We start from the raw sequence: 25,335 nt of genomic DNA on the forward strand, positions 1-25,335 counted from the left end.
AGGCCTTGAGGCTTATAGCACCTCCATAAAGACATAGCACCTCCATAAAGACATAGCACCTCCATAAAGACATAGAACCTCCATAAAGACATAAGTCTTCAGTAAAGAAGGTAAAATATACTTTTTCACATAAGTACTGTACCTGCACTCGTGCAAGCAGATTGCAACAATACAAGAACAAGTTGCTTGGTGTAGAAGGAATATCAATTGGGAAACAGATCTTTGCAAGGACCCATTTGTTAAACTGTTAAGCCATCTATACTGAAGATAAACATACTATTTCATTTCAACATTTATGATTGCTTCCAGTTGTGTGAAAGTTCCTTTACTTGATTTCCTCACAAATTATTCTTTTACATTCCAGCACTAGAATTGCTTTGGTGTCGATTGTCTTTAAGATTGTTTTCTATTTCATTCTGCAACATTTCATTTAAGAAGTAGGATTAGGAATAAGAAAAGTTCATACCACTTCTGGCATTTCCCGTGCTTCATCTCTAAGTTTATGAAACACCTGGGTTGACAATTAAGTGTTGAGGAGTTTGCTTAAGTGCAATTCCTGCACCCAACATTTTGGCGTCGTTGCCAGGGAGGTGATTTGAATTGGTAAGAATTTTCCATTTTTTTGCAATAGGGGTAAGTTTGCTATTATTTTTTCTGCAGTGTGCTTCTATTTTCTTGAAGGAATTTATAAGTGTCCAGTTATTTTTTTAAGTTGCAACATTTTTATTGGAATTTTATTTTTTCATTTTTTGAAATGAATGCCTAAAAGAGGTAGGGGTCTGAAGCCCACTAGGGGCCAAAGAAATACTGATAAATCTGAAACCAAATCTCATATTGGACCTTCTTTTGTAGGCAGAAAGTCAAAACAAACCCAGACTCATCACACAAGAATAGTCCACTTGGGCTCTAGAAGTAGTGGTGCAGGTGTGACACAACCCACAAAGGGGAAGAAGGGGACTGTTAGAACCCATAGCCATCCTTCTCAGCCTGTTGAGAGTGGTTCATGTGGAAGAACAACAATGGCAGACCAGGAAGACCATGCAGAATGAACTGGTGAAAATTAGGTAAATGAGGAACATTCCACTTTTGGATTCCCAATTGTGGATCCTGATACACAAGTACAAATGAAAAATATTTCACCATCATCTCTTCCTCATTTCTATGGTAAGGGTCATGAAGATCCAGACTCTTTCCTATTTGAGTTTGATATTTTGTGTAGAAGTTATGATTATTCATCTGATGCCCAGAAATTAAAGCTGTTTCCTGCAACTCTCAAGGACCCAACACTTCGCTGGTTCACGGGACTAGGAGGAAACACTATATCTTCTTGTGAACAAATTAAGAGAGTGTTCTTGTCAAAATATCAGGAATATTGTAAGACTAGAGATATTCAAGATGAAATCTTCACTATTGTGCAAAATGATGATGAGACTCTAGAGGACTACTTGGAGAGATTCCTGTACATCCTCCAAAGGTTAAAGCACAAATTTGATCTAAGTACCATTATAACCTTGTTCTTATGGGGCTTAATGACAATGCTAGGAATAATCTAAATCTGTTAGGACAAGGGGATATTGCTCAAAAATATTTTGAGAAAATCTGTGACTTGTGCAGGAAATTTTCGAGGAACCAATATAGATCCAGTAAAGGAATTCGAAATAGAAATAAGAAAACCAAATCTACTAATGCTATGATTATTGGATTAGAAAACAAAATGGACAATATGAAAATTGAAATAATGAATATTGTTAGTAAACAAATAGACTCTTTGAAGTTTCAGCAAAAACTTGTAGAGGAACAAGAGTCATTGTCTATTTTTTGTCCAAAATGTAGAAAAAAACATCTTTTAAGAGAGTGTCCTCTCGATATTAAAGAAACTAATAAATTTTCAATTTGTATAGAGAACCATGCCATGGAAAAATGTCCCTCCATACCTGGGCTGAAAGCTGTACTTGAAGGAGGAAAACCTGAAGCCGAATCACTGCATGCTATGGGAGCACGAAGAAACTGGCCTCAGGTAAGTGCAGGTATGGCTCCTGAACCTCCACCACATTTTTTTGGTTATAATGCACATTCATATTCCTATCCTAACAATAGTCACTCTCAACATTGGCAGCATGGGAACCAATATCATTATGGACAACCCTCCCAATCTTGGCAACAAGGATGGAGAGGGCCAAACCATTCATATCATTCACACCATTCTTATCCTGCACCTATGCAGTCATACCCTCCTACATATGCACCTTACCCAATGCCACAACCATCATTACGGCAACTGAGTTAGCCAATTCCACCATTGCCTTTACCTCCACTATTTTGACCTTCTCAGTTGCCTACCCAACCTTTACCCAACCCCAATAACAAAGCGGTATAGATGATCCATTCTATGAACCCACTTTCCTCATCCAGATATCAGTCCATGCCAGTTGGAGTCAATGACCTCCAATTGAGATCGAGGAAGATAGTAACCTCAGAAAATAAAAAGCAGCCTATGGTGATTATCAACGAGAAAGGTGAGGAGGAAACTCCTGACCATTCTGAAAAATATGACACCATCCAGCCTATCCTCGTACCTTCTGAGCCTTTTCTATCTTCTTCCAACTGACCTCCCTATCTAGAGAGGTTAGTTGTGGACAATAAAGACCCCATTCCTGAGTCTAGCCTAACATCTGAGCTTAAGAACCTTTTCATAAAGGTACCTTTTCTCCACGCTATTAAATAGATCCCCATTTGCACAAAAATCATTAGGGAACTCTGTCTCAAGAAGCTAGGAAGGAGAAGATTAGAACCTCAAACCATTCAATTTGTTGGTAGAGAAGTAGAGTTAATGACGGGGTGTATGCACATGGAGAAATATACTTACCCCGGAAACCATGTTGTCTCTGTTCAGATAGGTGATGTCCTTGTCTCCAATGTACTTATAGACCTAGGGGAAGCCATTAATGTTATGACCAAGCAAACCATGGATCAACTTGGATTGGTCCATATTCATCCTAATCCCACTGTGCTTGAACTAGCAAACAAATCTAAAATCAAGTCGAAAGGGGTGTTGGATGATGTGGTCATTTCTCTAGACTCTTGGGAATACCTCATAGACTTCATTGTGCTTCAGCCAAAGAACCCTGTGGGAGGACATCCCTTGATATTGGGACAACCATGGCTTGCTACGATCGATGCTTATATCAAATGCCATTCTGGTGACATTATTGGAAATAATACTGAGAGGGGGGTGAATAAATATTATCAAATTAATAATTTTTCATTTCCATAATCAGATTCATATACGCTACATTAGTTAAGGGAACTCGCATGTACATGCAACTGCGTTTAGTGCAACTAGCGTATATCTAGCAAACTTATGATTCAATTAATTCATCATATATTGATCTTTAATCAATGCATCAGAACCATATAAACAGTAACCAGGTGCAGTAAAAACAGAACAGATCATCACACATAATAAACACACATGAACACCAAGATATAAGGTGGAAACCCAATGTGGGTGAAAACCACCTGCTGCAATCATCTTTGTCTTCTTTTAATAATAAGAGAATTCTGTTTACAATTTTGTACTGGTACAATCTTATACCAGTATGCAGGATTCTACCTGCAGAAGGCTACAACCTTCTCTCGTTCTCCAGCTTCTACTGGAAGGGAGCTAGAACCCCCTAGCTCTTGTATTATTTGATATGTTTACTAGTACGTAGGTGCTGGCCTACAAATGGCTACAACCTTCTATTTTCTTCCAGGGACCACATTTCATAAATTTTCAGACTGGATCCATCAACAACATCATCAAATATATTTGCATCAACCAATATCCTTTTGAACCAACCACAATCGAATCAATCAATCACTCCATCAATCTAATCATTCAGAATGTTGTCACTAGAATACAATAACTAGAACCCAAGCAAGAACCCAAAACACTGCAACAACAAACAAAAGCAACTAAAATATATTTTACAAGGTATACACTACTTCCATGTGTCAAACCTGCGTGCATACGCGCTTTCCTCAAGGAAAACTAGTGTACAGATCTGCAAATCAAATTTATGATGTATACGCTATTTTGATATGCATAACCAGCATGCATACGCTTCTTTTCTAAAGTGAACCTGTGTACAGATCTGTAAGAGATGATTTAAACATAACTACTATTCAAGAACTAGATCATCATTTTTACAGACTACAACATGCACAAGTTATTCAGATATATGATCAAACCACATAAAGATAATTCACTTCAAGCCTTAAGATCCTGATACACCATTAGATCTTATCCTTCATCAAGTGCTAAGGTTCAACCTCGGTTTAGATCTAGCACAACATCATAAGCCAATAACCTGCATATTAGATCTCACACTATATCAGATATTTGATACTTGCACACATTGGCCTAATGATCTTCTACTCCTTTTATAGTTTTAGGCCTTTCTCAATACCATGGACCAAAACCACTTAGGACCAATACATTGGACCAAATACCCAGGGTCAATACCTCGGACCCAATACCTTGGACCAATACCATGGATCAAAATACCATGGACCAAATACTTCGGACCAAACATTTAGTTTTCCAAGGTATATGCACTTTTCCTTTTGTGAAAGTGCGTGTGTATGTATACGCAACTTGTATACAGTGAACTCGCGTGTGTACGTGGCTTGGCCAATGGTGAACCTGCGTATACCTCTCTTTCTTCATTCTGTGTAGTCTGATCTGTAACTCTATCCTGTTAACCTGTAATACTATGATCTGTCATCTGAGTGAGTTGCTTTTTGAACTGATTCCTTGAAGCTGCCCTGCATTTCATCACACTTGTAAAAACTCTTGTCTAGTTAACATATACAAGAGAGTTGTTTTGTTACAAGTGGGTTTCCATCAAGTACAACACATACATCATAATGCCAACAATCTCCCCCTTTGGACTTGATGGCAACAACCAAACCAACAACCACACCAACCACACCAAGTCACTCTCCCCCTTTGACATCAAGGGCAAAAGGTCATGCTCCCCCTAAGTGCATGCTGAATTCTCTTATATGATGAAGTGCCGATTGAGCTCCCATGATCGAGTCCATGCTCCCCCTCAGCATAAGCAAAGTCTGCAAAAAGATGTTCTAAAAGAAGAACATGATTCTATACATACATCATAATTGACCTTCCTATCACCAATGACTCATACATGCATCCATCTCCCAACCAAGTGGAGATATACCAAATTTGACTCATCCACCCAACCAAGTGAGGATATGCCAATTGTTTATACATTACTAAAATATTACATCATCCTTCCCATGCATAGTGGGGGTACAAATTAAATCATATGACCAAAAAGGAACTCATCAAAAGACTACAACAGACAGAGACTAATTATTACATCACGAGTATTGATATGACCTTTACATTGAATGATATACATGACATTTATAATAGAGACAAAATGTCTTAAACAAAACCATGATAGTCATCAGCAACTATCATCAACAGCATTTGTCAACAACATTCAGACCAACAACCTGTATATGTCCATCATTAGTTCCCAAAATATCATCAACCATGTTTTCCACCTAAACCTGTTCCACCTATTCACTGTCAGATCTGATCATTGCATATGTCAGTAAAAGATATCAAAGCATCATCATCAATCAGATATATATCAAGTGATCAACAACATTATGAGGACAAATATATCAGCAGATTGAAATCATCATCAAATAGAGAAGATAATTGACAGAACCATAGCAGACCCCCTTTTTCCTGAGTCTGGCCCACTGTTTTTCTTCAAACCAACATATACGTGACTATGTCCACAGAAACTCGTGTATGTACGTGACTACACTTCATGAAACTCGTGTATAAGCACCTTTCTCTGAAAAAATAGGTTTTAACAGTAGGATGATGCAGAAACTACTCCCAGCTTTTGTTTGAGATATTTAAATGTCTCTCTGGGCAGTGGTTTAGTGAATATCAGCAACCTGTTCTTTGGAGGGAACATACTCCAATTTGACTTTTTATTCAAGCACTTGTTCACATAGGAAATGTTATTTGATGGGTATGTGCTTGGTCTTGGAGTGCATGACTGAATTCTTTGAAATACTAATGGCACTTGTATTATCACATAGAATGGAGATGGGTGGAGTACATGTGATCTGAATATCTTGCAAGGTTGTTGACATAGGAAATGTTATTTGATGGGTATGTGCTTGGTCTTGGAGTGCATGACTGGATTCTTTGAAATACTGATGGCACTTGTATTATCACATAGAATGGAGATGGGTGGAGTACGTGTGAGTTGAATATCTTGCAAGGTTTTCATCATCCAAAGTATTTGTGTGCAACAAGATGCAGCAACCACGTATTCTGCTTCAGCTGTAGATAATGCAATTGAGCTTTGTTTCTTGTTGAACCAAGACACTAACCTGGAACCCATATAGAATGCACCACCACTAGTGCTTTTTATGTCATCAACACTTCCTGCCAAATCTGCATCTGTATATGCATGAAGTGTAAGATCTGTATCTCTAGGATACCATAAGCCAAAGTTCTGTGTTCCTTGAAGATATTTGAAAATTATTTTGACTGCCTGAAGATGTGATTCCTTTGGATTTGCTTGGAATCTTCCAACTATTCCCATTGCATGCACGATGTTCAGTCGGGTACCTGTTAGATAAAGTAGACTGCCAATCATGGATCTGTAAGTTGGTTGATGTACTGCTGCTGATTCATCATTTGAGCTGAGACTACATCCTGTTACCATTGGAGTACATACTAGTTTAGAATCTTCCATGCCGTACTTTTTCAGGATCTGTTTGAGATATTTGGTTTGTGAGAGAAAAATACCATCTTTATTTTGCTACACTTGTAGACCAAGAAAGTAGGTAAGCTCACCAAGCAAGGACATTTCAAATTCTTGCTGCATTACTGAAGCAAAATTCTGACTCGTGGATTCTTCATTCCTACCAAAAAAGGTATCATCAGCATACACAACAATTATTAGCAATTTATCAGTGTCAATCTTTGTATATAGATTACTATCTGTTGACCCCTTTGAAAAACCTTGTTGATAGAGACATTTGTCAAGGCGGTAATACCATGCTCTTGGAGCTTGTTTTAGACCATAGAGAGCTTTCCTGAGTTTGCATACAGTTTTTGCATCATTTCCAAGAATGAATCCTTCTGGTTGTTCAATATAGACTTCTTCTTCTAAGTCTCCATTAAGAAAGGCAGATTTTACATCCATTTGGTATACTTTGAATTTCTGAAAACTAGAAAGAGCAAGAAACATTCTGATGGCTTCAAGTCTAGCAATAGGTGCAAAAGTTTCTTCAAAGTCTATACCTTCTTATTGAGCATATCCTTTACAAACAAGTTTGGCCTTGTTTCTAATAACTTTTCCATTTTCGTTCAACTCGTTTTTGAATATCCATTTAGTTCCTATGATATTCTTATCATGAGGTCTAGAAACTAATTCCCAAGTATTGTTCTTTTCAATTTGTTCAAGTTCCTCATTCATGGCATTGACCCAACATTCATCTCTACATGCTTCATTTACATTTTGAGGTTCAGTGGAAGATAATAATGCTAGATAGCTTGAAGCTTCAACAATGGTTCTTCTATTCTGCACACCTGCTCCTTTTTCTCCTAAAATTTGATCTTCAGGATGATTTTTTTGAACATACCTAGACGGAGTCTTTTCTTCTATCATTATCTCTTCTTTTGGTGCTTCATTGGTTTCCTCTTCAGAATCAGTGTGATTTGATGTGGGAAAATGATCCTCATCTTCTTCATTGTCATAATCTTTGGTTTTTATCTGTTTTGGATCTTTTCATGCTTCATCAACCACAACATCAATACTTTCAATAATCTTCCCAAGTCTTTTATTGTAACATTTATATCCTTTTACTTCGGGAAGAGTAGCCAAGTAGAATACCTTCATCTGCTCTGGGTTCAAACTTACCAAGTTTTTTATTAGTCCTTTTGATGTAACATTTGCTTCCAAAAACGTTGAAGTATTTTATAGCAGGAGTCTTACCATACCAAAGTTCATGTGGAGTTTGAGTGCTGTTTACCCGAACATTTGCTTGGTTGAGAATAGTGACAGCGGTGAATGCAACTTCACCCCAGAATGTTGCAGGAGTTCCAGATTCATATAGCATAGCACGAGCCATTTGTTGAACAATTCTGTTCATCCTTTCTACCATTCCATTTTGTTGAGGAGTGCTTGCAGTGGAGAACTGCCTTTTTATCCCATGTTGTTCACAAAAGTCAAAGAATTCGTCTGATGTAAATTCCCCTCCTCAATCAGATCTGAGGCATTTGATTTTGTGATCTGATTCATTTTCAACCAAAGCTTTGAAGGCCTTGAAATTTTCAAATGCTTCATATTTATGGTTTAGAATACCTATCCAACACATTCTGGAAAAATCATCAATGAACAATATAAAGTATTCTTCTCCACGAGGTGACTTTTTCCTTGATGGACCACATAAATCAGTATGGACAAGTTCAAGAGGCTTACTAGCTGACCCTTCCTTTTTGATGAATTGAGACCTGGTTTGCTTACCAAATTGACATGATTTGCATATAGTATTTTCAGGAATGTTGATATTTGGAAGATCATGCACAACCTAGAATCTGCATGCTTTTCTTATTTGAGAAAAGCTTAGATGTCCCAATCTTCTGTGCCATAGCCAGTTTTCATCATTTTTACTTAGATAGCACTATTGTTTTCCTCCCTTGAGTATGTATAGGTTGTTTGGAGTTCTTGTCCCTTTGATAACGGTTTCTCCTGTATCAATCTCACGAAAAACACATCCATTTAATAGAAACACTACTTCATTTCCTTGATCGCACATTTGACTCACACTCAACAGATTATGCTTTAAGCCATCAACATACATAACATTCCCAAATTTAAATTTTTCTTTCAAGAAAACAGAGCCTTTACCTTTTATGACAGTAGGAGTGTCGTTTCCAAATGAGACACTCTTTTCCTTTTCTAAGGCATTATATGAGTGTAGTTTTTCTTTGTCACCTGTCATGTGTTTTGAGCATCCACTGTCGATGTACCACTGGTTTTCTTGTCCTTCTGCATACAAGGCTATACCACATATTTCTGTTTGCGGTTCTTTCTTTCTCCATATTTTTGGATTTAATGGAGTTTGCTCCTTTTGAGCTATTTGCTGAAATTTACTCTTGCATTCAGATTCTTCATGGCCAAAGTTGTTATAGATTGAGCATTCTATTTCATTTTCAAGAAGAGAAAAGTTATTATAGGAACTTTTCTTGATCCCTGTCACATTCCTTTGATTTCGTGCTTCTCTAGTCATGATAGTTTTGTAAGCAACACATTGAGCAACTTTGTGTCCAAAATTATGACATGATAAACATTGACCATTAAAGAAATTCCTGCAATTATCGAATCTACTGACATGTTGATTGTAGTTGAAGTTCCTCCTACTGACCTGTTGATTGTAGTTTCTATTGATATTCTTTGAAGCAGATTGAGTATGATTTACCTGAGGTGGATTGTGAATTCTGTTCATACTTGAAGTAAATTGAGCCTAATTCACTTGGTGATCTGCTTTATGCCTTTGCTGAAGATTGTCGAACTGTTCCTTGCTCTTTGCTGCATCAAGATAGCTTTTAGTGGAGGTTGATGGCTTCTGTGATTGAGATGTTTCTTTAGTATATCCAAGACCTTTCTCTATCAGAGGAGAGCACTGCACTTTGATAATTTCATTTAAGGTTTCTGATCCTTTAGCAAATCTAAGATTGAGAACTTTTGTTTTCTCAAGATCTTTTCTTAGACCCACAATTTCACATTCTAGCTTTTCATTGTGTTTTTCTCTTTCAGCAAGTTGGTATGTCATGGTATCTATAATCATATTCTTTTCTTATAAACAGATTTTGAGTTTAGAGATTTCTTCATAAAGGTCATCTTCATCTAAAGCATCCAAAAAATCATCATCTTCATAAGCCATCAGAAGTCTATAGTCATTACTATTTTCATCTTCATCACTATTTGATAAACCATCGTTATCTTCATGAATATAGTAGCTCTTTTTACTTATACTTTGTTTTCTATTCCATTTTGTAGTTTCCTTCCTTTATCATATTTATCTTTATGAGGAAATTTGGCAGCATAATGACTGACTCTACTGTAGGTAAAACATTTGAAAGATAGTTTACCTCTGAATCTACCAGAACCCCGTTGAAGATTCTTGACAAAGTTCGCTTCCTCTTATTCTTCTAAAATATGTCCTGATTCATTGAGTTCTTCTTTTCCTTTTGCTGAAGTTTTAAATGCATCTTCTCTCATATCTGATGGACCTCCTTTTCTCATCTCAAAGGCAGTTAAGATTTCGTGAAGCTGTGTCATAGTAATAGTTTTTAGATCCTGCTTTTCTTCTATGGCAGATACTTTTGATTCAAATTTAGCAGATAAGGATCTTAAAACTTTTTCAACTAAGGTAACTTCATTTATCTCTTCACCCAGATTCTTCATGCAATTAACGATCTCATCTATACATAAGAAGTAACTAGCTACACTTTCATCATTGTGCATCTTGAGAGTTTCATATTGAATTATGAGAGTTTTCAGTTTAGCACGTTTTACCTGAGAGTCTCCTTCGTAGCTTAGAACGATTTTGTCCCATATTTCTTTGGCTGATTTGAGCTGCATAAATTTGACAAACTCTGATTGTGACAAAATTCCCAATAATGTATTGACAGCCTTGACATTGGTTTCATATTGCTTTTTACCTGCTGCATCTGTAGAAATTGCTAATGGAAATGTATATCCTCCTTCCATGATTTCCTAGACATCTGTTCCAAGAGATTGAATATAGGTTGTGGTTCTTACCTTCCAATAAACAAAGTTTCTCCCATCAAAGATTGGCGATCTAATGGATCCCTGCTTTCTTGATTACTCATGATGATGGATCTTCCTTCAAGTGATCAAGCTTCTTCTGAAGGACCTGATTTGAAACCAATTGTTGGAAATAATACTGAGAGGGGGGGTAAATCAATATTATCAAATTAATAATTTTTCATTTCCATAATTAGATTCAATAAGCTACTTCAGTTAAGGGAACTCGTGTGTACAGGCAACTGCGTTTAGTGCAACTAGCATATATAAAGCAAACTTATGATTTAGTTAATTCATCATATATTGATCTTTAATCAGTGCATCAAGACCATATAAACAGTAACCAGGTGCAGTAAAAATAGAACAGATCATCACACATAAGAGGCACACATGAACACCAAGATTTAAGGTGGAAACCCAATGTGGGTGAAAACCACCTGCTACAATCGTCTCTGTCTTATTTTAATAATAAGAGAATTCTGTTTACAATTTTTGTACTGATGTAGTCTTATACCAGTACGCAGGCTTCCACCTGCAGAAGGCTACAACCTTCTCTCATTCTCCAGCTTCTACTGGAAGGGAGCTACAATCCCCTAGCTCTTGTATTAGCTGATATGTTTACTAGTACGTAGGTGCTGGTCTACAGAAGGCTACAACCTTCTCTTTTCTTCCAGGGACCACGTTTCATAAATTTTCAGACTGGATCCATCAACAACATCATCAAATATATTTGCATCAACCAATCTCCTTTTGAACCAACCACAACCGAATCAATCAATCACTCCATCAATCTAATCGTTCATAATGCTGTCACTAGAATACAATAACCAGAACCCAAGAAATAACCCATAACACTACAACAACAAACATAAGAAACTAAAATATATTTTACAAGGTATACGCTACTTCCATATGTCGAACCTGCATGCATATGTGCTTTCCTCAAGGCGAACCAACGTACAAATTTGCAAATCAAAATTATGATGTATACGTTGTTTTGATATGCATAACCAACGTGTATACATTTCTTTTCTAAAGTGAACCTCCGTACAGATCTGTAAAAGATGATTTAAACATAACTACTATTCAGGACCCAGATCATCATTTTTACAGACTACAACATGCGCCAGTTATTTAGATATATGATCAAACCACATAAAGATAATTCAATTCAAGCCTTAAGATCCTGATACACCATTAGACCTTATGCTTCATCAAGCGCTAAGGTTCTTCCTTGGTTCAGATCTAGGACAACATCATAAGCCAATAACCTACATATTAGATCTCACACTATATTAGATATTGAATACTTGCACACATTGGCCTAATGATCTTCTCCTCCTTTTATAGTTTTAGGCCTTTCTCAATACCATGGACCAAAACCACTTAGGACCAATACCTTGGACCAAATACTTGGGGTCAATACCTCGGACCTGATATCTTGGACAAATACTTGGGGTCAATACCTCGGACCTGATACCTTGGACCAATACCATGGACCAAATACTTTGGACCAAACATTTAGTTTTCCAAGGTATACATGCTTTTCCTTTTGTGAAAGTGCATGTGTACGTATACGAGACTTGTATACAATGAACCTGCATGTGTACGTGGCTTGGCCAATGGTGAACCTGCGTATACCTCTCTTTCTTCATTCTGTGTAGTCTGATCTGTAACTCTGTGTTGTTAACCTGTAGTACTGTGATCTGTCATCTGAGTGAGTTGCTTTCTGAACTGATTCCTTGAAGCTGCCCTGCATTTCATCACACTTGTAAACACTTATGTCTACTTACCATATACAAGAGAGTTGTTTTGCTACAAGTGGGTTGCCATCAAGTACAACACATACATCATAATACCAATAGACATGTATATTTCCCATGGAGAGTCTAGGAAGAAGGTCACCTTGTATCCACCCGCTAGATCCATTCAGGAGTTCTGAGACACTTTATGGTTAGACAACAATAGTGAAGAGGAGACTCAACCTATTTCCTTGATACATTAGAATGTTGAGTTCTCGCAGAAGGGTTAGATTCAAGACTTCCTGAACAATCTAGACACCATGCCCAATTTTGAGTCATTGAGTCAGATTTTTAGTCTAGATTTTTAGGATAGATATGACTCTCTACTTCCCTTGCCACCATCTCTAGCGACACATCTATTTACTCTTGAGCCTGATACCACTCTTGTTGAGATTAGTCCAGGTAAATCCTTGCATATTAGTTCAGAGTTGGATTCTTCCAAGCAAGAGCAGCTTGTGAATTTGTTGTGAAACCATCTCAATGCCTTTGCATGGGGCTATGAAGATAGGAAAGGCATCCATCCTGAAACTTGTACCCAACATATCTATATTCAGGATGGAGCCCGACCTGTCCAAAAACCCCAAAGGTGAATGAACCAAACTCTAAGAGATGTTGTAAAGGAAGGATTGCAGAAAATCTTAGATGTTGATTTTATCTATCCTATTTCTGGCAGCTAGTGTGTCTCTCCATTGGTCTTAGTCCTAAAAAAACATGGGAGATGGCGCATTTGTATTGACTACAAAGAATTTAACAAAGCCACTCTCAAATATTACTTCCCCCTTCCTTTCATCAATCAGGTACTTGATACCCTTGCTGGTAAGAAGTACTTTTCTTTTCTAGATGGCTTTAGTGGGTATAACCAGATACAGATTGCACCCGAGGATCAAGACAAAACCACTTTTACATGTCCATGGGGTACATTTTCTTACCAAGTGCTTCCCTTTGGGCTATGTAATGCTTTGGCTACCTTTCCAAGGGAAGCCTTGGCCTTTTTTGCTGACCTTGAGTGTGTGGAAATATATATGGATGACTTTTCTATGTTTGGTGATTCATTTTAGGAAGCCCTCAAGAATATAGAAAAAGTGCTTCTTCGCTGCCAAGAAGCTCATCTCGCCTTGAGTGATAAAAAATGAAGATTAATGTGCAAGGCAGGGGTGGTTCTTGGCCATCTTATTTCTGACAAAGGTATCTAGGTTGACCCTACAAAAATAGAAATTATTTTGAGTCTTCCTATACCCAAAACTCAAAGGGAAGTGAGAGGTTTTCTAGGACATGCAGGCTACTATAGGAGATTCATTGAGAATTTCTCAAGGATAGCTACCCCTCTTTTCTGACTTTTGGCTAAAGATAGTGAGTTTTCTTGGTCCATAGCTTGCCAACAGTCCTTTGAGACATTGAAGGAAAAACTAGTCCAGGCACCAGTTTTGAGAGGAGCAAACTGGTCCTTGCCCTTTCACATTTCCTCTGATGCCTCAGATACTACTATTAGAGAAAATTTAGGACAAGAAGAAGACAAACAATCTTATGATATTTATTTCATTAGTAAAAACTTGTCACCCGCTGAACTAAATAATACTGTTACTGAGAAAGAGTTTTTAGTTGTAATTTTTTCTATTAATAAATTCAGACATTATATTATAGGATATGAAGTCTTTGTGCATACTGACCATTCCAAAATAAGATGTTTGATGAATGAACCATTAACTAGAGGTAGAGTGACTAGGTGGTTATTATTATTACAGGAATTTAATACTACCATTATTGATAGACTAGGAAAATCTAATGTAGTAGTAGATTATCTTTCAAGATTAAATAATCCTGGTGAAGCAATTCCTGTTGATGATGATTTTTCTGATGGACATCCTTTTATTGTATCAACAAATCCCCATGGTTTTCTGACATAACTAACTATTTAGTCATTGGAAAATTATCACCTCACTTATCCACTCGTGAAAAGCGGAATATCATACAGAAAAGCACCGAATATTCCTGGATTCAAGGAGACCTCTTTTACACTAGAGTAGATCTCATTATTCGTAGATGTGTAATAGAGGAAGAAGTGTTTGATATTTTAAAATCTTCCCATGATGAACCTTGTGGGAGTCACTTCGTTGATAAGTGGACTGCATATAAAGTGTTACGAGATGGCTAATTTTGGTCCTCCTTGTTTAAGGATGCCAAACAGTACATCAAGTGATGTGACAACTGTCAGCGAATTGGCCAACCTAATCAAACCAATGAAATGACTTTATGTCATTAGGTTATGATTGAGCCTTTCGAAAAATGGGCCATTGATTTTGTAGGACCAATAAATCCAACATCGTTAAATAAAAATCATATTTTGGTTTGTACAGATTTCATTACAAAATGGGTAGAAGCTAAAGTTGTTTCTTTTGCTACTGAAAGAGTTGTTGTTGATTTTTTTTTTACTGAAACATTTAATAGATTTGGTGTGCCTAGAGAAATTGTTTCTGACAATGGACCACAATTTATTTCTAATCTAGTATAGGGTGTGATGGAACAATACAAAATATGGCACAGGAAATCTACATCGTATCACCCGCAAGCAAATGGTCAGGTGGAGTCCACAAATAAGGTGATTGAGTCCATCCTCACAAAGACAATAAATATTTCAAAAATGATTGGGCTAACAAATTGCCGGAAGAATTGTGGGCATACCGAACCACTTGGAGGAACAACACATGACACACACCATATGAGTTGGTGTACAAGAAACAAGTCCTCTTACTAATAGAATTCCAGATCAAGACTTTCAGGACTGCTGTCCAATTGGGACTAGATCTCTCTGAATTACAACAACAACATCTTCTACAGCTGAATGAGTTAGATGAATTCCGAAGGGATGTTGTTCCTCAAAACATTTTGGTTCAACAGCAACGCAAGAAGTGGCATGAAAATTCTATCCAGAAAAAGCAATTCCAACAAGGTGATTGGGTGCTCCTTTACGATTATAGATTCAAATATTTTAAAGGTAAATTCCATACATGCTGGATGGGACCCTATGAGGTGGTCAAAGTGTTTGAAAATGGAGCGGTAGAGATCAAAACTATTGATGGATGGAATTATGTGTTCCTGGTAAATGGGCATAGATTGAAGGTATATTTTTAGCCCCTTACTAAAGGAGATTTTATGCAGCAAGTACAATAACAATCTGAAAAGGAGTTGGTAGGTGGTAACACCAACCTGTTGAAGATTTGATTCTTTCTTTTCCTCATTAGAAAAAAAAATAATAAAAGAAAAAATGACAAATAAAAAAATGACAAATTTTTTTCCTGTAATTATGAAAATCAGTTGACTGACATGATTGCAGAAGGATCAACCTGAAAACCAACATGTTGGCAAGAAGATCAAAATTTCAATAAAAAGGGAATGTTACTTGATTTTTAGATATGTTGGCTACCACCAAGAAGAAGCAGGTTCAAGGAACCCAACCCTTACCCAAGTTTGGGGTAATTAGCATGGAAATTTTTATTCAAGTAAACATTTAATTCTCGTTGCAATTACTTTTTTCAGCACCAGTGCAGGCAGACCTTGAAGATAAAATTATGCCTTTCTTCTATTTTCTCATTTCATAATTCCCACTATTTCTATGTTTCTAAATCCCCAATGAATTACCCTCCTCCTTCTTCTAAAGAAAACTACCCTTACCCGATCTCATAAAATCCATCTATTTCCCTTGAAGTTTTTCCACATCCCATTCTCGTTTATCCCCCTTGGTGATATTGTTCTTGGAATCCCTGCAGTAATGTTCATTCCCATTCTGAAAAGCACCCATTTCCAACTTTTTTATTACCTCATAAATTGATTGCAGAATTTGATGCAGTCAATTGAAAAGGCATGCTCATGAAACACCAAAGGATGGCGAATAAAACTTCCCTTGTATATTGAGGAAATTTTTTTTCCAACTACAGAATTATGTTCTATCAGAATTGTAATTTTGGTAAAATCCCTAGTGCAAGATGCCCAGTTAGTGCAAGCACGATGCAGTGTAAGCATGATGTAGTGCAAGCAAGATCATTACAAGAGTGTGGCCAATTGTGGAAGCAAGTGTAAAACAAATTTCACACAGTACAGGAGCATCTTATGAAGAATATTTATGGAATTTTATTACTCTGTACATGAGTGATTCCTACACTGATAGATCATAGCATTATATATTTTAATTGATACTTTGTTTTATCATTTACTGACTTAGGAAATTTTTTAAAGTACAAGATATATTGGGTTTTGAAATCTAATTTTTTAATGGGTACTGAAATATGTCTTAATTGAATTATGAGGTAGACCAAGATAGTACAGGTTGTCTGAAAACTAATAACTCACCTCCCTTTGAACAAATCTACCATCACTTGTTCATCATTGTCTTACCTCCTAACCTGATCATTATGACTGTTACACTGACGCCACATAAGCCTCTGCCACATCCAATCATTATTGCTCACTCGTAGCAGGGTGATATGTATCTGCATCTGAAATGAGGAGTTGTTCTTTTATCATTAAACATGATCAGTTCGATGGGATTGAAAAGACGAAGGATGGATGGACCTCCAGCATAAAATTCTCAGCAACTGTTGGTATCACTCACTAAAATCCTTTTGAGGTTGTGACAGGGAATTGTGGCAAATTCGAACATGGAAACTGTAAGGAATGAGCCATCGCCCTTGAAGGAGATAGAACAGATTGTGGAATAATGGAACAATCTTGCACTATTGCAAGAATCCATACTCCTTTCATTTTTGCAGAAGTTCGATGGCTTTGACATGGTCGTGGTGCTGGAGTTTGCGAAGATGTTTGAAGGAGGCTGAGCTAGGTTCAACTCATTAGAATTCAAAGTCACGGAGGAGTCCATTGCGCAACTATAGGATTTCTAACTACAGGTGAGAAGTGGTTCAAAAAGGAGCGGCTTGAAAAGAAACGATGGCGTCAGTTTGTGAGTGAAAAAAAGCTTAAAGTTAGCTGGAAGAATGGGTTTCCGCAGAGCGCCATGCTTGGAAAATGGCGAGACCTCATGTACATACTACAAAAAATTGTGACTTGCGAGGGATGTTACAAATTAGGGTTCGTGTACCACATGAGATTGTTGTTTCACTTTGAGTTGGGGAAACTTATTAATTTTCCTTACTACCTGCTCTGAAGTCTTGAGAAAATGGCGAAAGGTGTGCAGAGTGGGAACGCAAGCCAAGTCGCCATGGGCTTATCACAATCCTCGTCAAGAAAGTGCTGGAAGAGAAGGGAGTGACCTGGAAGGCTTTCCTAAAGGAGTTTCGAGTGAGGAATACAGGGAAGTCTGTAGGCATGAGTACAAGTAAGAAAAGGAAGGCAAAGACATTGTCCCCTGCCAAGAAAAAGGGTAAAATCACATCGGTGCAAGCGGAAAAGAAGTCTGTCAAAGACACTCCACCCTCGACAAAGAAAAGAAAAATAAGAACTTCGACAAGGAAGAAGACTGTCTCTCAAGGGATGAATCAATATTGGTCAAGCTCTCCGATTGTGATTGATGAATAACCTCAGGTTTTGCCTAAATACCATAACCTTTCAGTGCTTGCAGATGCAACGACCCACACCATGGTAAACGAAGAGAACGTGGAAAAGGAAGATGACATATTGTTGCCTACCCTTGTTCACAGATTAAGAAAGAAGAAGATGAAACCAAGTGAAGAATAAGTTCAGGCAGAGGGTCACAAGGATGATGAGGCACTACACATGGAGACCCTCGATAATTTCGATAAACAGGACAACAAAACCCTCAATGTTTTTGATGAATAGGGTACTGAAGCCCTTGCTGGTTTAAATGCACAGGGTACTAAATCCCCTGAAGAATTGGAAGAACAGGAAATTAAAAACCCTGTGGAGTTAAGTGCACAAGGTACTGAAACCCTTGGAACAAAGGATGTTGAGGGCGTCAAAACCCTCGATGATAAGGAAACCCCAGTCGCAGAAAATTTTGGCGATGTCATAATGAAAATGCTGGATGACCTTAATCTAAAAAATGATGGGACTTGCTTAGAGTCTGTTGCAGAGAACGTATTTACACCAGATGATCTGAGCACGGAGCCCTCTACCCTCTACCTCAAAAACCGAATAGTGGAATTAGAGTAGCAAGTTCATGACCTAGAGGCTTTGAACTAGGTCATGAAGGAGCAAAATTGGAAAAATCAAGGCGAGGTAGAGTTGCTCGCAAAAGTTAAGAAGCATAAACAACAAGTGAAAGTATGGAAGTATCAGGCTTCCAAGTGCTAAAAATGCCTCAAGAAGGTGACTAATCAACTAAAAGGAGCCCGAGGTAAAAAGCCAAAGGTAGTGAAAGCAAGGATAAGTATTGAAGTACAAGATTGAGAGCTGGCCACCCATTTTTGAAGATTTTTTGCAGAAGGTAAAATGTTGTGTGAGGACACACAACAGCTTAGGGATGGGAGGATGTTGGTGTCCCAAATTGCTCTATTTTTACCCTATTCCCATAAGCCTTAACCTCTGTTTTATCTCTATTTAACCCTCTCATTCGTGCACTAGTCCAAGATAATCATCTATTCCTACATATTCTTCACATTTCATAATTAAGATTTATTAAGTGATTTATTAATTACTTTACATAGATTTCATACCTTTTAGTATCTCTTGTAACTTATGTTTAAATTTCCTATAAGTAATTGAATAACTAAGTGTTAATCATTGTTATTTAGCGTGATTAGTGCAGGCAGATTCCTGCACCACCAACGAGTTGCTCCGTGATCTTTGTGATATTCCACGCAGGCGTTTTTGATCCACGACTCCTAGTTCGGTTGCAGACTATCTGAGGATGGACATTGGTGGCGTATAGTCAGGGATGCTTGCCAAGAATATGGTCTACGACTAGCAAAGCTCGTGCCTTATTATAACCATCAGCCGATTTTGTAATGTTGTTTGTTAGCTCGTTCGACTGAAAGGCCTGAATAGGAAATGATTGTAATTAGTAGAATATGGCTAAGGCTGAGAGACTGTATATAATGTAGACCATAGGTAGAGCCAAGCTAGCGATCTTTGAGTTGTAATTTCGTTTACTTTGTAATTTTGTATTGCCCTCAGTTCTGGGCTGGACTCGCACTATCATGTATATTTGCTGATCAAGTTAATACAAGGAACGTGCCATGTTTTCTTCACGTTGTGTTTAATTTCTATTTCATGTGTGATTAAGTGCTGAACCATTTCGTTTCCTAAACGAGAAACGAGCTGGTTGGCTAGGGCCCAACCAACCCAGCTCGTTTACCCTTGAGCTTTCACCATTTAAAAATTCTGTGTTGACATTGTTGGAAATAATACTGAGAGGGGGGGGGGGTGAATCAGTGTTATCAAATCAATATAACATTTTCATTTCCATATTAAGATTCATATACGCTACTTCAGTTAAGGCAAACCGCGTGTATACGCAACTGTGTGTAATGGAACAAGCGTATATCCAATAAACTTATGATTCAATTAGATGATCCTTAATGAGTGCATCAGAACATTATTAACCATATGAACAGTAAACAGGAGTAGTAAACTAGAACAGATCATCACACACAAGAAGCACACATGAACACCATGATGTAAGGTGGAAACCCAATGTGGGTGAAAACCACTTGCTGCAAGTCATCTCAATCTTCTTTTTAATAAGAAACTTCTTCTTACAATAGTTCTGTACTGGTGCAGTCTTATACTAGTACACAGGCTTCTACCTGCACAAGGTTACAACATTCTCTCGTTCTCTAGACTCTCCTGGAAGGGAGCTACAACCCCCTAGCTCTTGTACTAGCTGATCCATTTACTAGTACGTAGATGCCAACTTACTGAAATGCTCCAACCTTTACTCATTTTCCAGCTGCTACTCGAAGGGAGATACCACCCCCTTATCTCTTGTACTAGCTAATGTACTAGTACGTAGGTGCCGACCTACAGAAGACTACAACCTTCTCTTTCTTCCTCCAGGTACCACGTTTCATAAATTTTCAGACTGGATACTCCTTAAGCACAACACCATACTCTAAAGGCCACGTTTCATCCAATTTTCATACTGGACCCATCAACAACATTGAAGCACAAAATTAATCATCACTGCAATACATCCATCAACTACACTTGTATCATCAATCTCTGAATCACCCAATACTGAAACACTAAAACCCTGTCAACAACATAGTCACAGAACAGACAACAAAACTCTGCAATAATAACCAGATCCAACTGCAACTTCATATATCATATCTCATAATGTATACGCTACTATGAGGAACCCAACCAAAGTACATACACACTTTCACCAAAGCCAACCCACGTATAGATCTGAAAATATTTACTCATAACTTTGCAGCTGTTCCAGACATCATTCATACCCAGATCATAAAATTCATACAGTAAACCATGCGTGAATAATTCAGATCTAGAATAAGCATAGTCAAACCATATAGAGATGATCCATTCCAAACCATTTGATCCTGATCTATCCTTATATCTTGTTCTCCATCAACCGCTGAGATTCCTCCTTAGCTCAGATCAAGCAAAGCATCATGAACCCATAACCTGCATACTAGATCTCATACTTCATCAGATATTCAAGATTTTCTCAATGCCTTTGCCTAATGATCTTCTTCTCCTTTTATAGTCTTAGGCCTTACTCAATACCATGGTACAAAACCATTGAGAACCAATAGTAGGGACCCAATACCTGGGTTCAACACTTCGGATGCAATACCAAGGACGAAAACCATAGGTTTAAATACCGCGGACCCAAAAATAAGCTTTCCCACATGTACACGCTTTTCCGTGCATGAAAGTGTGTGCATACGCATACGTGACTTTTGATCAGCAATCCCGCGTGTATACGTGCCTTTGTATATAGTGAACCTGTGTGTATAACCTGCGTGTATACCCTACTTGGTATATAGTGAACCTGCGTATATACGCGACTTGGTACATAGTGAACGTGCGTATAACCTGCCTATGTACGCGACTTGGTATATAGTGAACCTGCGTATATACTCTTATTTCATCATTTTTGTAGTCTGATCATCAAATCTTTGCTACTGACCTGCTGCACTATAATCTGTCATCTTGCCATCAAGGACAACACTTGTATCATAATGCCAACAATCTCCCCCTTTGGACTTGATGGCAAAGCTAACTTGTCATACTGAGAACTGTCATTTGATTCCATTGAGCTGTCATGCATCCCATGTATTCTGTCGCATCTGATATCTCTTCTATAGATTCATCTAGATATATATAAGTGAGTTGTTCTTCTACGAGTGGGTTGCCATCAAGTACAACACATGCATCATAATTTCAACAATCTCCCCCTTTGGACTTGATGGCAACAACACCAAATCACTCTCCCCCTTTGACATCAAGGGCAAAGGGCGGACCAAGATATTCTCTTTCCTTGATAAACATTCCGCTGTCCATACTCACCCTGAGTACCCACTGAAATCTATAAATGAGCTCCCCCTTTGTATATGCCAAGGTGTACCAATCTGACCATGCTCCCTATGAGTACATGCTGAAGTCTTTGCTCTGCTGAAGTGTGTTGTTCATGCTCCCCTTGACTATAAGCAAGGTCTGCAAAAAGATGTTCTACAAGAAGAACATGACTCTATCATAAATGACCTTCCTATCATCAAGGACTCATACATACATCCATCTCCCAACCCAATGGGGATATACCAATATTGACTCATCCACCCAACCAAGTGGGGATACACTAGATACCAATTGTTTGTACATGACTAAAATATTACATCATCTTTCCCATGCATAGTGGGGGTACAAGTTACAACATATGACCAAAAGGGATTCATCAAATGAATACAATAGATAGAGACAAACTATTACATCAAGAGTCTTGATATGACCTTTACATGACATTTAAAACATCTAAATAAGACCATGATAGTCATTAGCAACTATCATACACAATGTATGATCTGCTCCATAAGCACCTGTCAACAGCATGTAGACCAGCAACCGAATCATTCACATTATATCATATGTGAAGAACGCCATAGCCATCTCATCAAGATCTGCATGATCTTATATATCATCCAAGTATCATCACTTGGGAACATCTACATCAATCAACATATGTAAGTATCAACCTATCATCATATAGGTAAGAACTCATCATCATCATGTCTCTAACAATGCAACTTTGAGTAATCATCCATGTATCCAGCACTATGTATCTTGAGCTCAAGATCATTTGTCAAGACTTCTTGATCTCATCAATGAGTGCCAAGAACTATAGGAATCCTGCATCATAACTATATTATATGATCTTTATGCATATGACGACAACAACATATGAGTGACTCGTCATCAAGTAATGAAGATGTGTATTCAAGCTTTGTACTTCTCCTTAACCTTATGAAGATCACCATGTAAGCACCATATATGCATCATCAGAGAATCAACACCAACTATGTAACCCCAAGAATCATATGAGATTTTGTCATGGACAACTCATAGCCATATCATAGCAAGATGTATCATTTAGCCATATAAGCATCATCACTAAGGACTACTAACCATAATGCCAACAATGCATTATTAAAAGCATATGCTCCCCATGAACCTGTGCCATCTTACTTACTGTCAGATCTGATCATGCATATATCAGCAAGAAGTATCATCATCAACAATTTAAGATCAAATCATTTCTAAACATCTTACAAGTATCAAGGCATTTCCACACCACATCAATAGATTGTAACCATTATGAAACAGAGCAAATAATGGACTGAATCATATCAGACCCCTTTTCCTGAGCCTGTCTCATTGCTTTTCCTCAAACTAACATATATGCGACTGTGCAGTAACTAACTCGCGTATATACGCGACTTCCCTTTATGAAACTTGCGTATGAGATTTAGGAAACTGAAGTTTTACACTTCCAGCTCCCTCTGAGTCTGTTATGTCTGTATATTGTGCTGTGCCACATCTTTCTGACTGTACTTCCTTCTTCTTCCATATCTTCAAGTGTGATGATGTTTTCTCGTTTTGGTATGGTGCCTGCACTTTGTTCCTGCATTCCTTTGTTGTATGTCCAAGCTTGTTACATGCATAACGTCTCACATGTTTCATATTCCTTCTGTAGCAATCAACAGCTCTATGACCAAACATATTGCAAGCAAAGCAATATCCCTTAAAGTACCTGGAACGTGATGATATTTTTGAGTGATAGTCTTGAACCATTCTTCTTCTGCATCTGATGGCAACATGTCCAAGATTATGACATACATAACATTCAACATTGTTCATTTGAGGAATTGACCGACTATTATTTCCATAGTTAGGAATAAAAGATTTTCTTTGAATAATTTCTTTCCTTGGTTGTTGATGGGATTGACCTCTCATCTCCTTGTTGATCATTTCAGATTTTACATTAGAGACCCTTGTCTTACTTTGTGAACTAGATTCTCCTTCAACAGATTCATGAAAACCAAGACCCGTTTTGATAGCAGGAGACCTTTGACTACTAAGAATATCATCCAAGATCTTAGTACTATCTTGAAATCGTAAGAGCTTATCCTTTTCTTCTAAGTTATATTTAAGAATATTTACCTCAACTTGATGTTGCTCCTCCTTTTCATGATACCGCTTCTTCATGTTTTCTTCAACGTTTCTTCCTTCTTCCAACTGATGTCTTAGTTCAAGAACTTCATTTTCTTGTTTTTCAAGAGCTTGGAGTAGTTCTTTATTCTGCCTTTTTGATTCTTCAAGGTCTTCTTTTAGCGAGAGGATCGTAGCTTCAAGACTTTCATAGTAACTGGATCTATCTCTGAGTTTCTTGATTGTTGTGCTCCTTTCATTGACTTCATTTCTTAATGATGTCACTTCATCCTGCAACTTTTGACATTGATCTTCCTTGTCCTTGAATAACTTCCTTACCTTGTTTCCTTCCTCTAGTTGAGCTTTTAGTTTGGTAGATTCTTCTTTGAAGGCACATTCCCTTTTGTTCAATAGATCTTGTTGATCTCTAATTTTGTCTGTAAGCCTTTTAAATTCTGCCTCTATTTGATATCTTTCTTTCTCACCCATAAAGGCAAATTCAGTTGTTTTGCTATCACTTTCATCAACTTCAAATGGATGGATAAATGTATCACAAGAGGATAACAAATTCATACCTGCTAGTTCTTTTGCTTGTTCATCTTCATTCTGAAGTGATTCTGAATATGAAGTGCTTCTTCCACATATTCCCCAATCGATTCTCCCACTGTCATAGCTCTTCTGAGATGTCTTCTTCTTCTTAGGCGCTTTCTTCTTAAGCTTCTTTCCCATTGATCTACGGATCTCCTTCAAGTGATCAAGCTTCTGCCAAAGAACTTGCTCTGACACCAATTGTTGGAAATAATACTGAGGGGGGGGGGGGTGAATCAGTATTATCAAATCAATATAGCTTTTTCATTTCCATATTAAGATTCATATACGCTACTTCAGTTAAGGCAAACCTCGTGTATACGCAACTGTGTGTAATGGAACAAGTGTATATCCAGTAAACTTATGATTCAGTTAGATGATCCTTAATGAGTGCATCAGAACATTATTAACCATATGAATAGTAAACAGGAGCAGTAAACTAGAATAGATCATCACACACAAGAAGCACACATGAACACCATGAT

This window comes from Pinus tabuliformis, chromosome 6 (genome assembly GCF_031772625.1).
Source record: "Pinus tabuliformis cultivar Carrire ecotype Pingquan chromosome 6, CPIR1, whole genome shotgun sequence".
NCBI lineage: Eukaryota > Viridiplantae > Streptophyta > Pinopsida > Pinales > Pinaceae > Pinus > Pinus tabuliformis.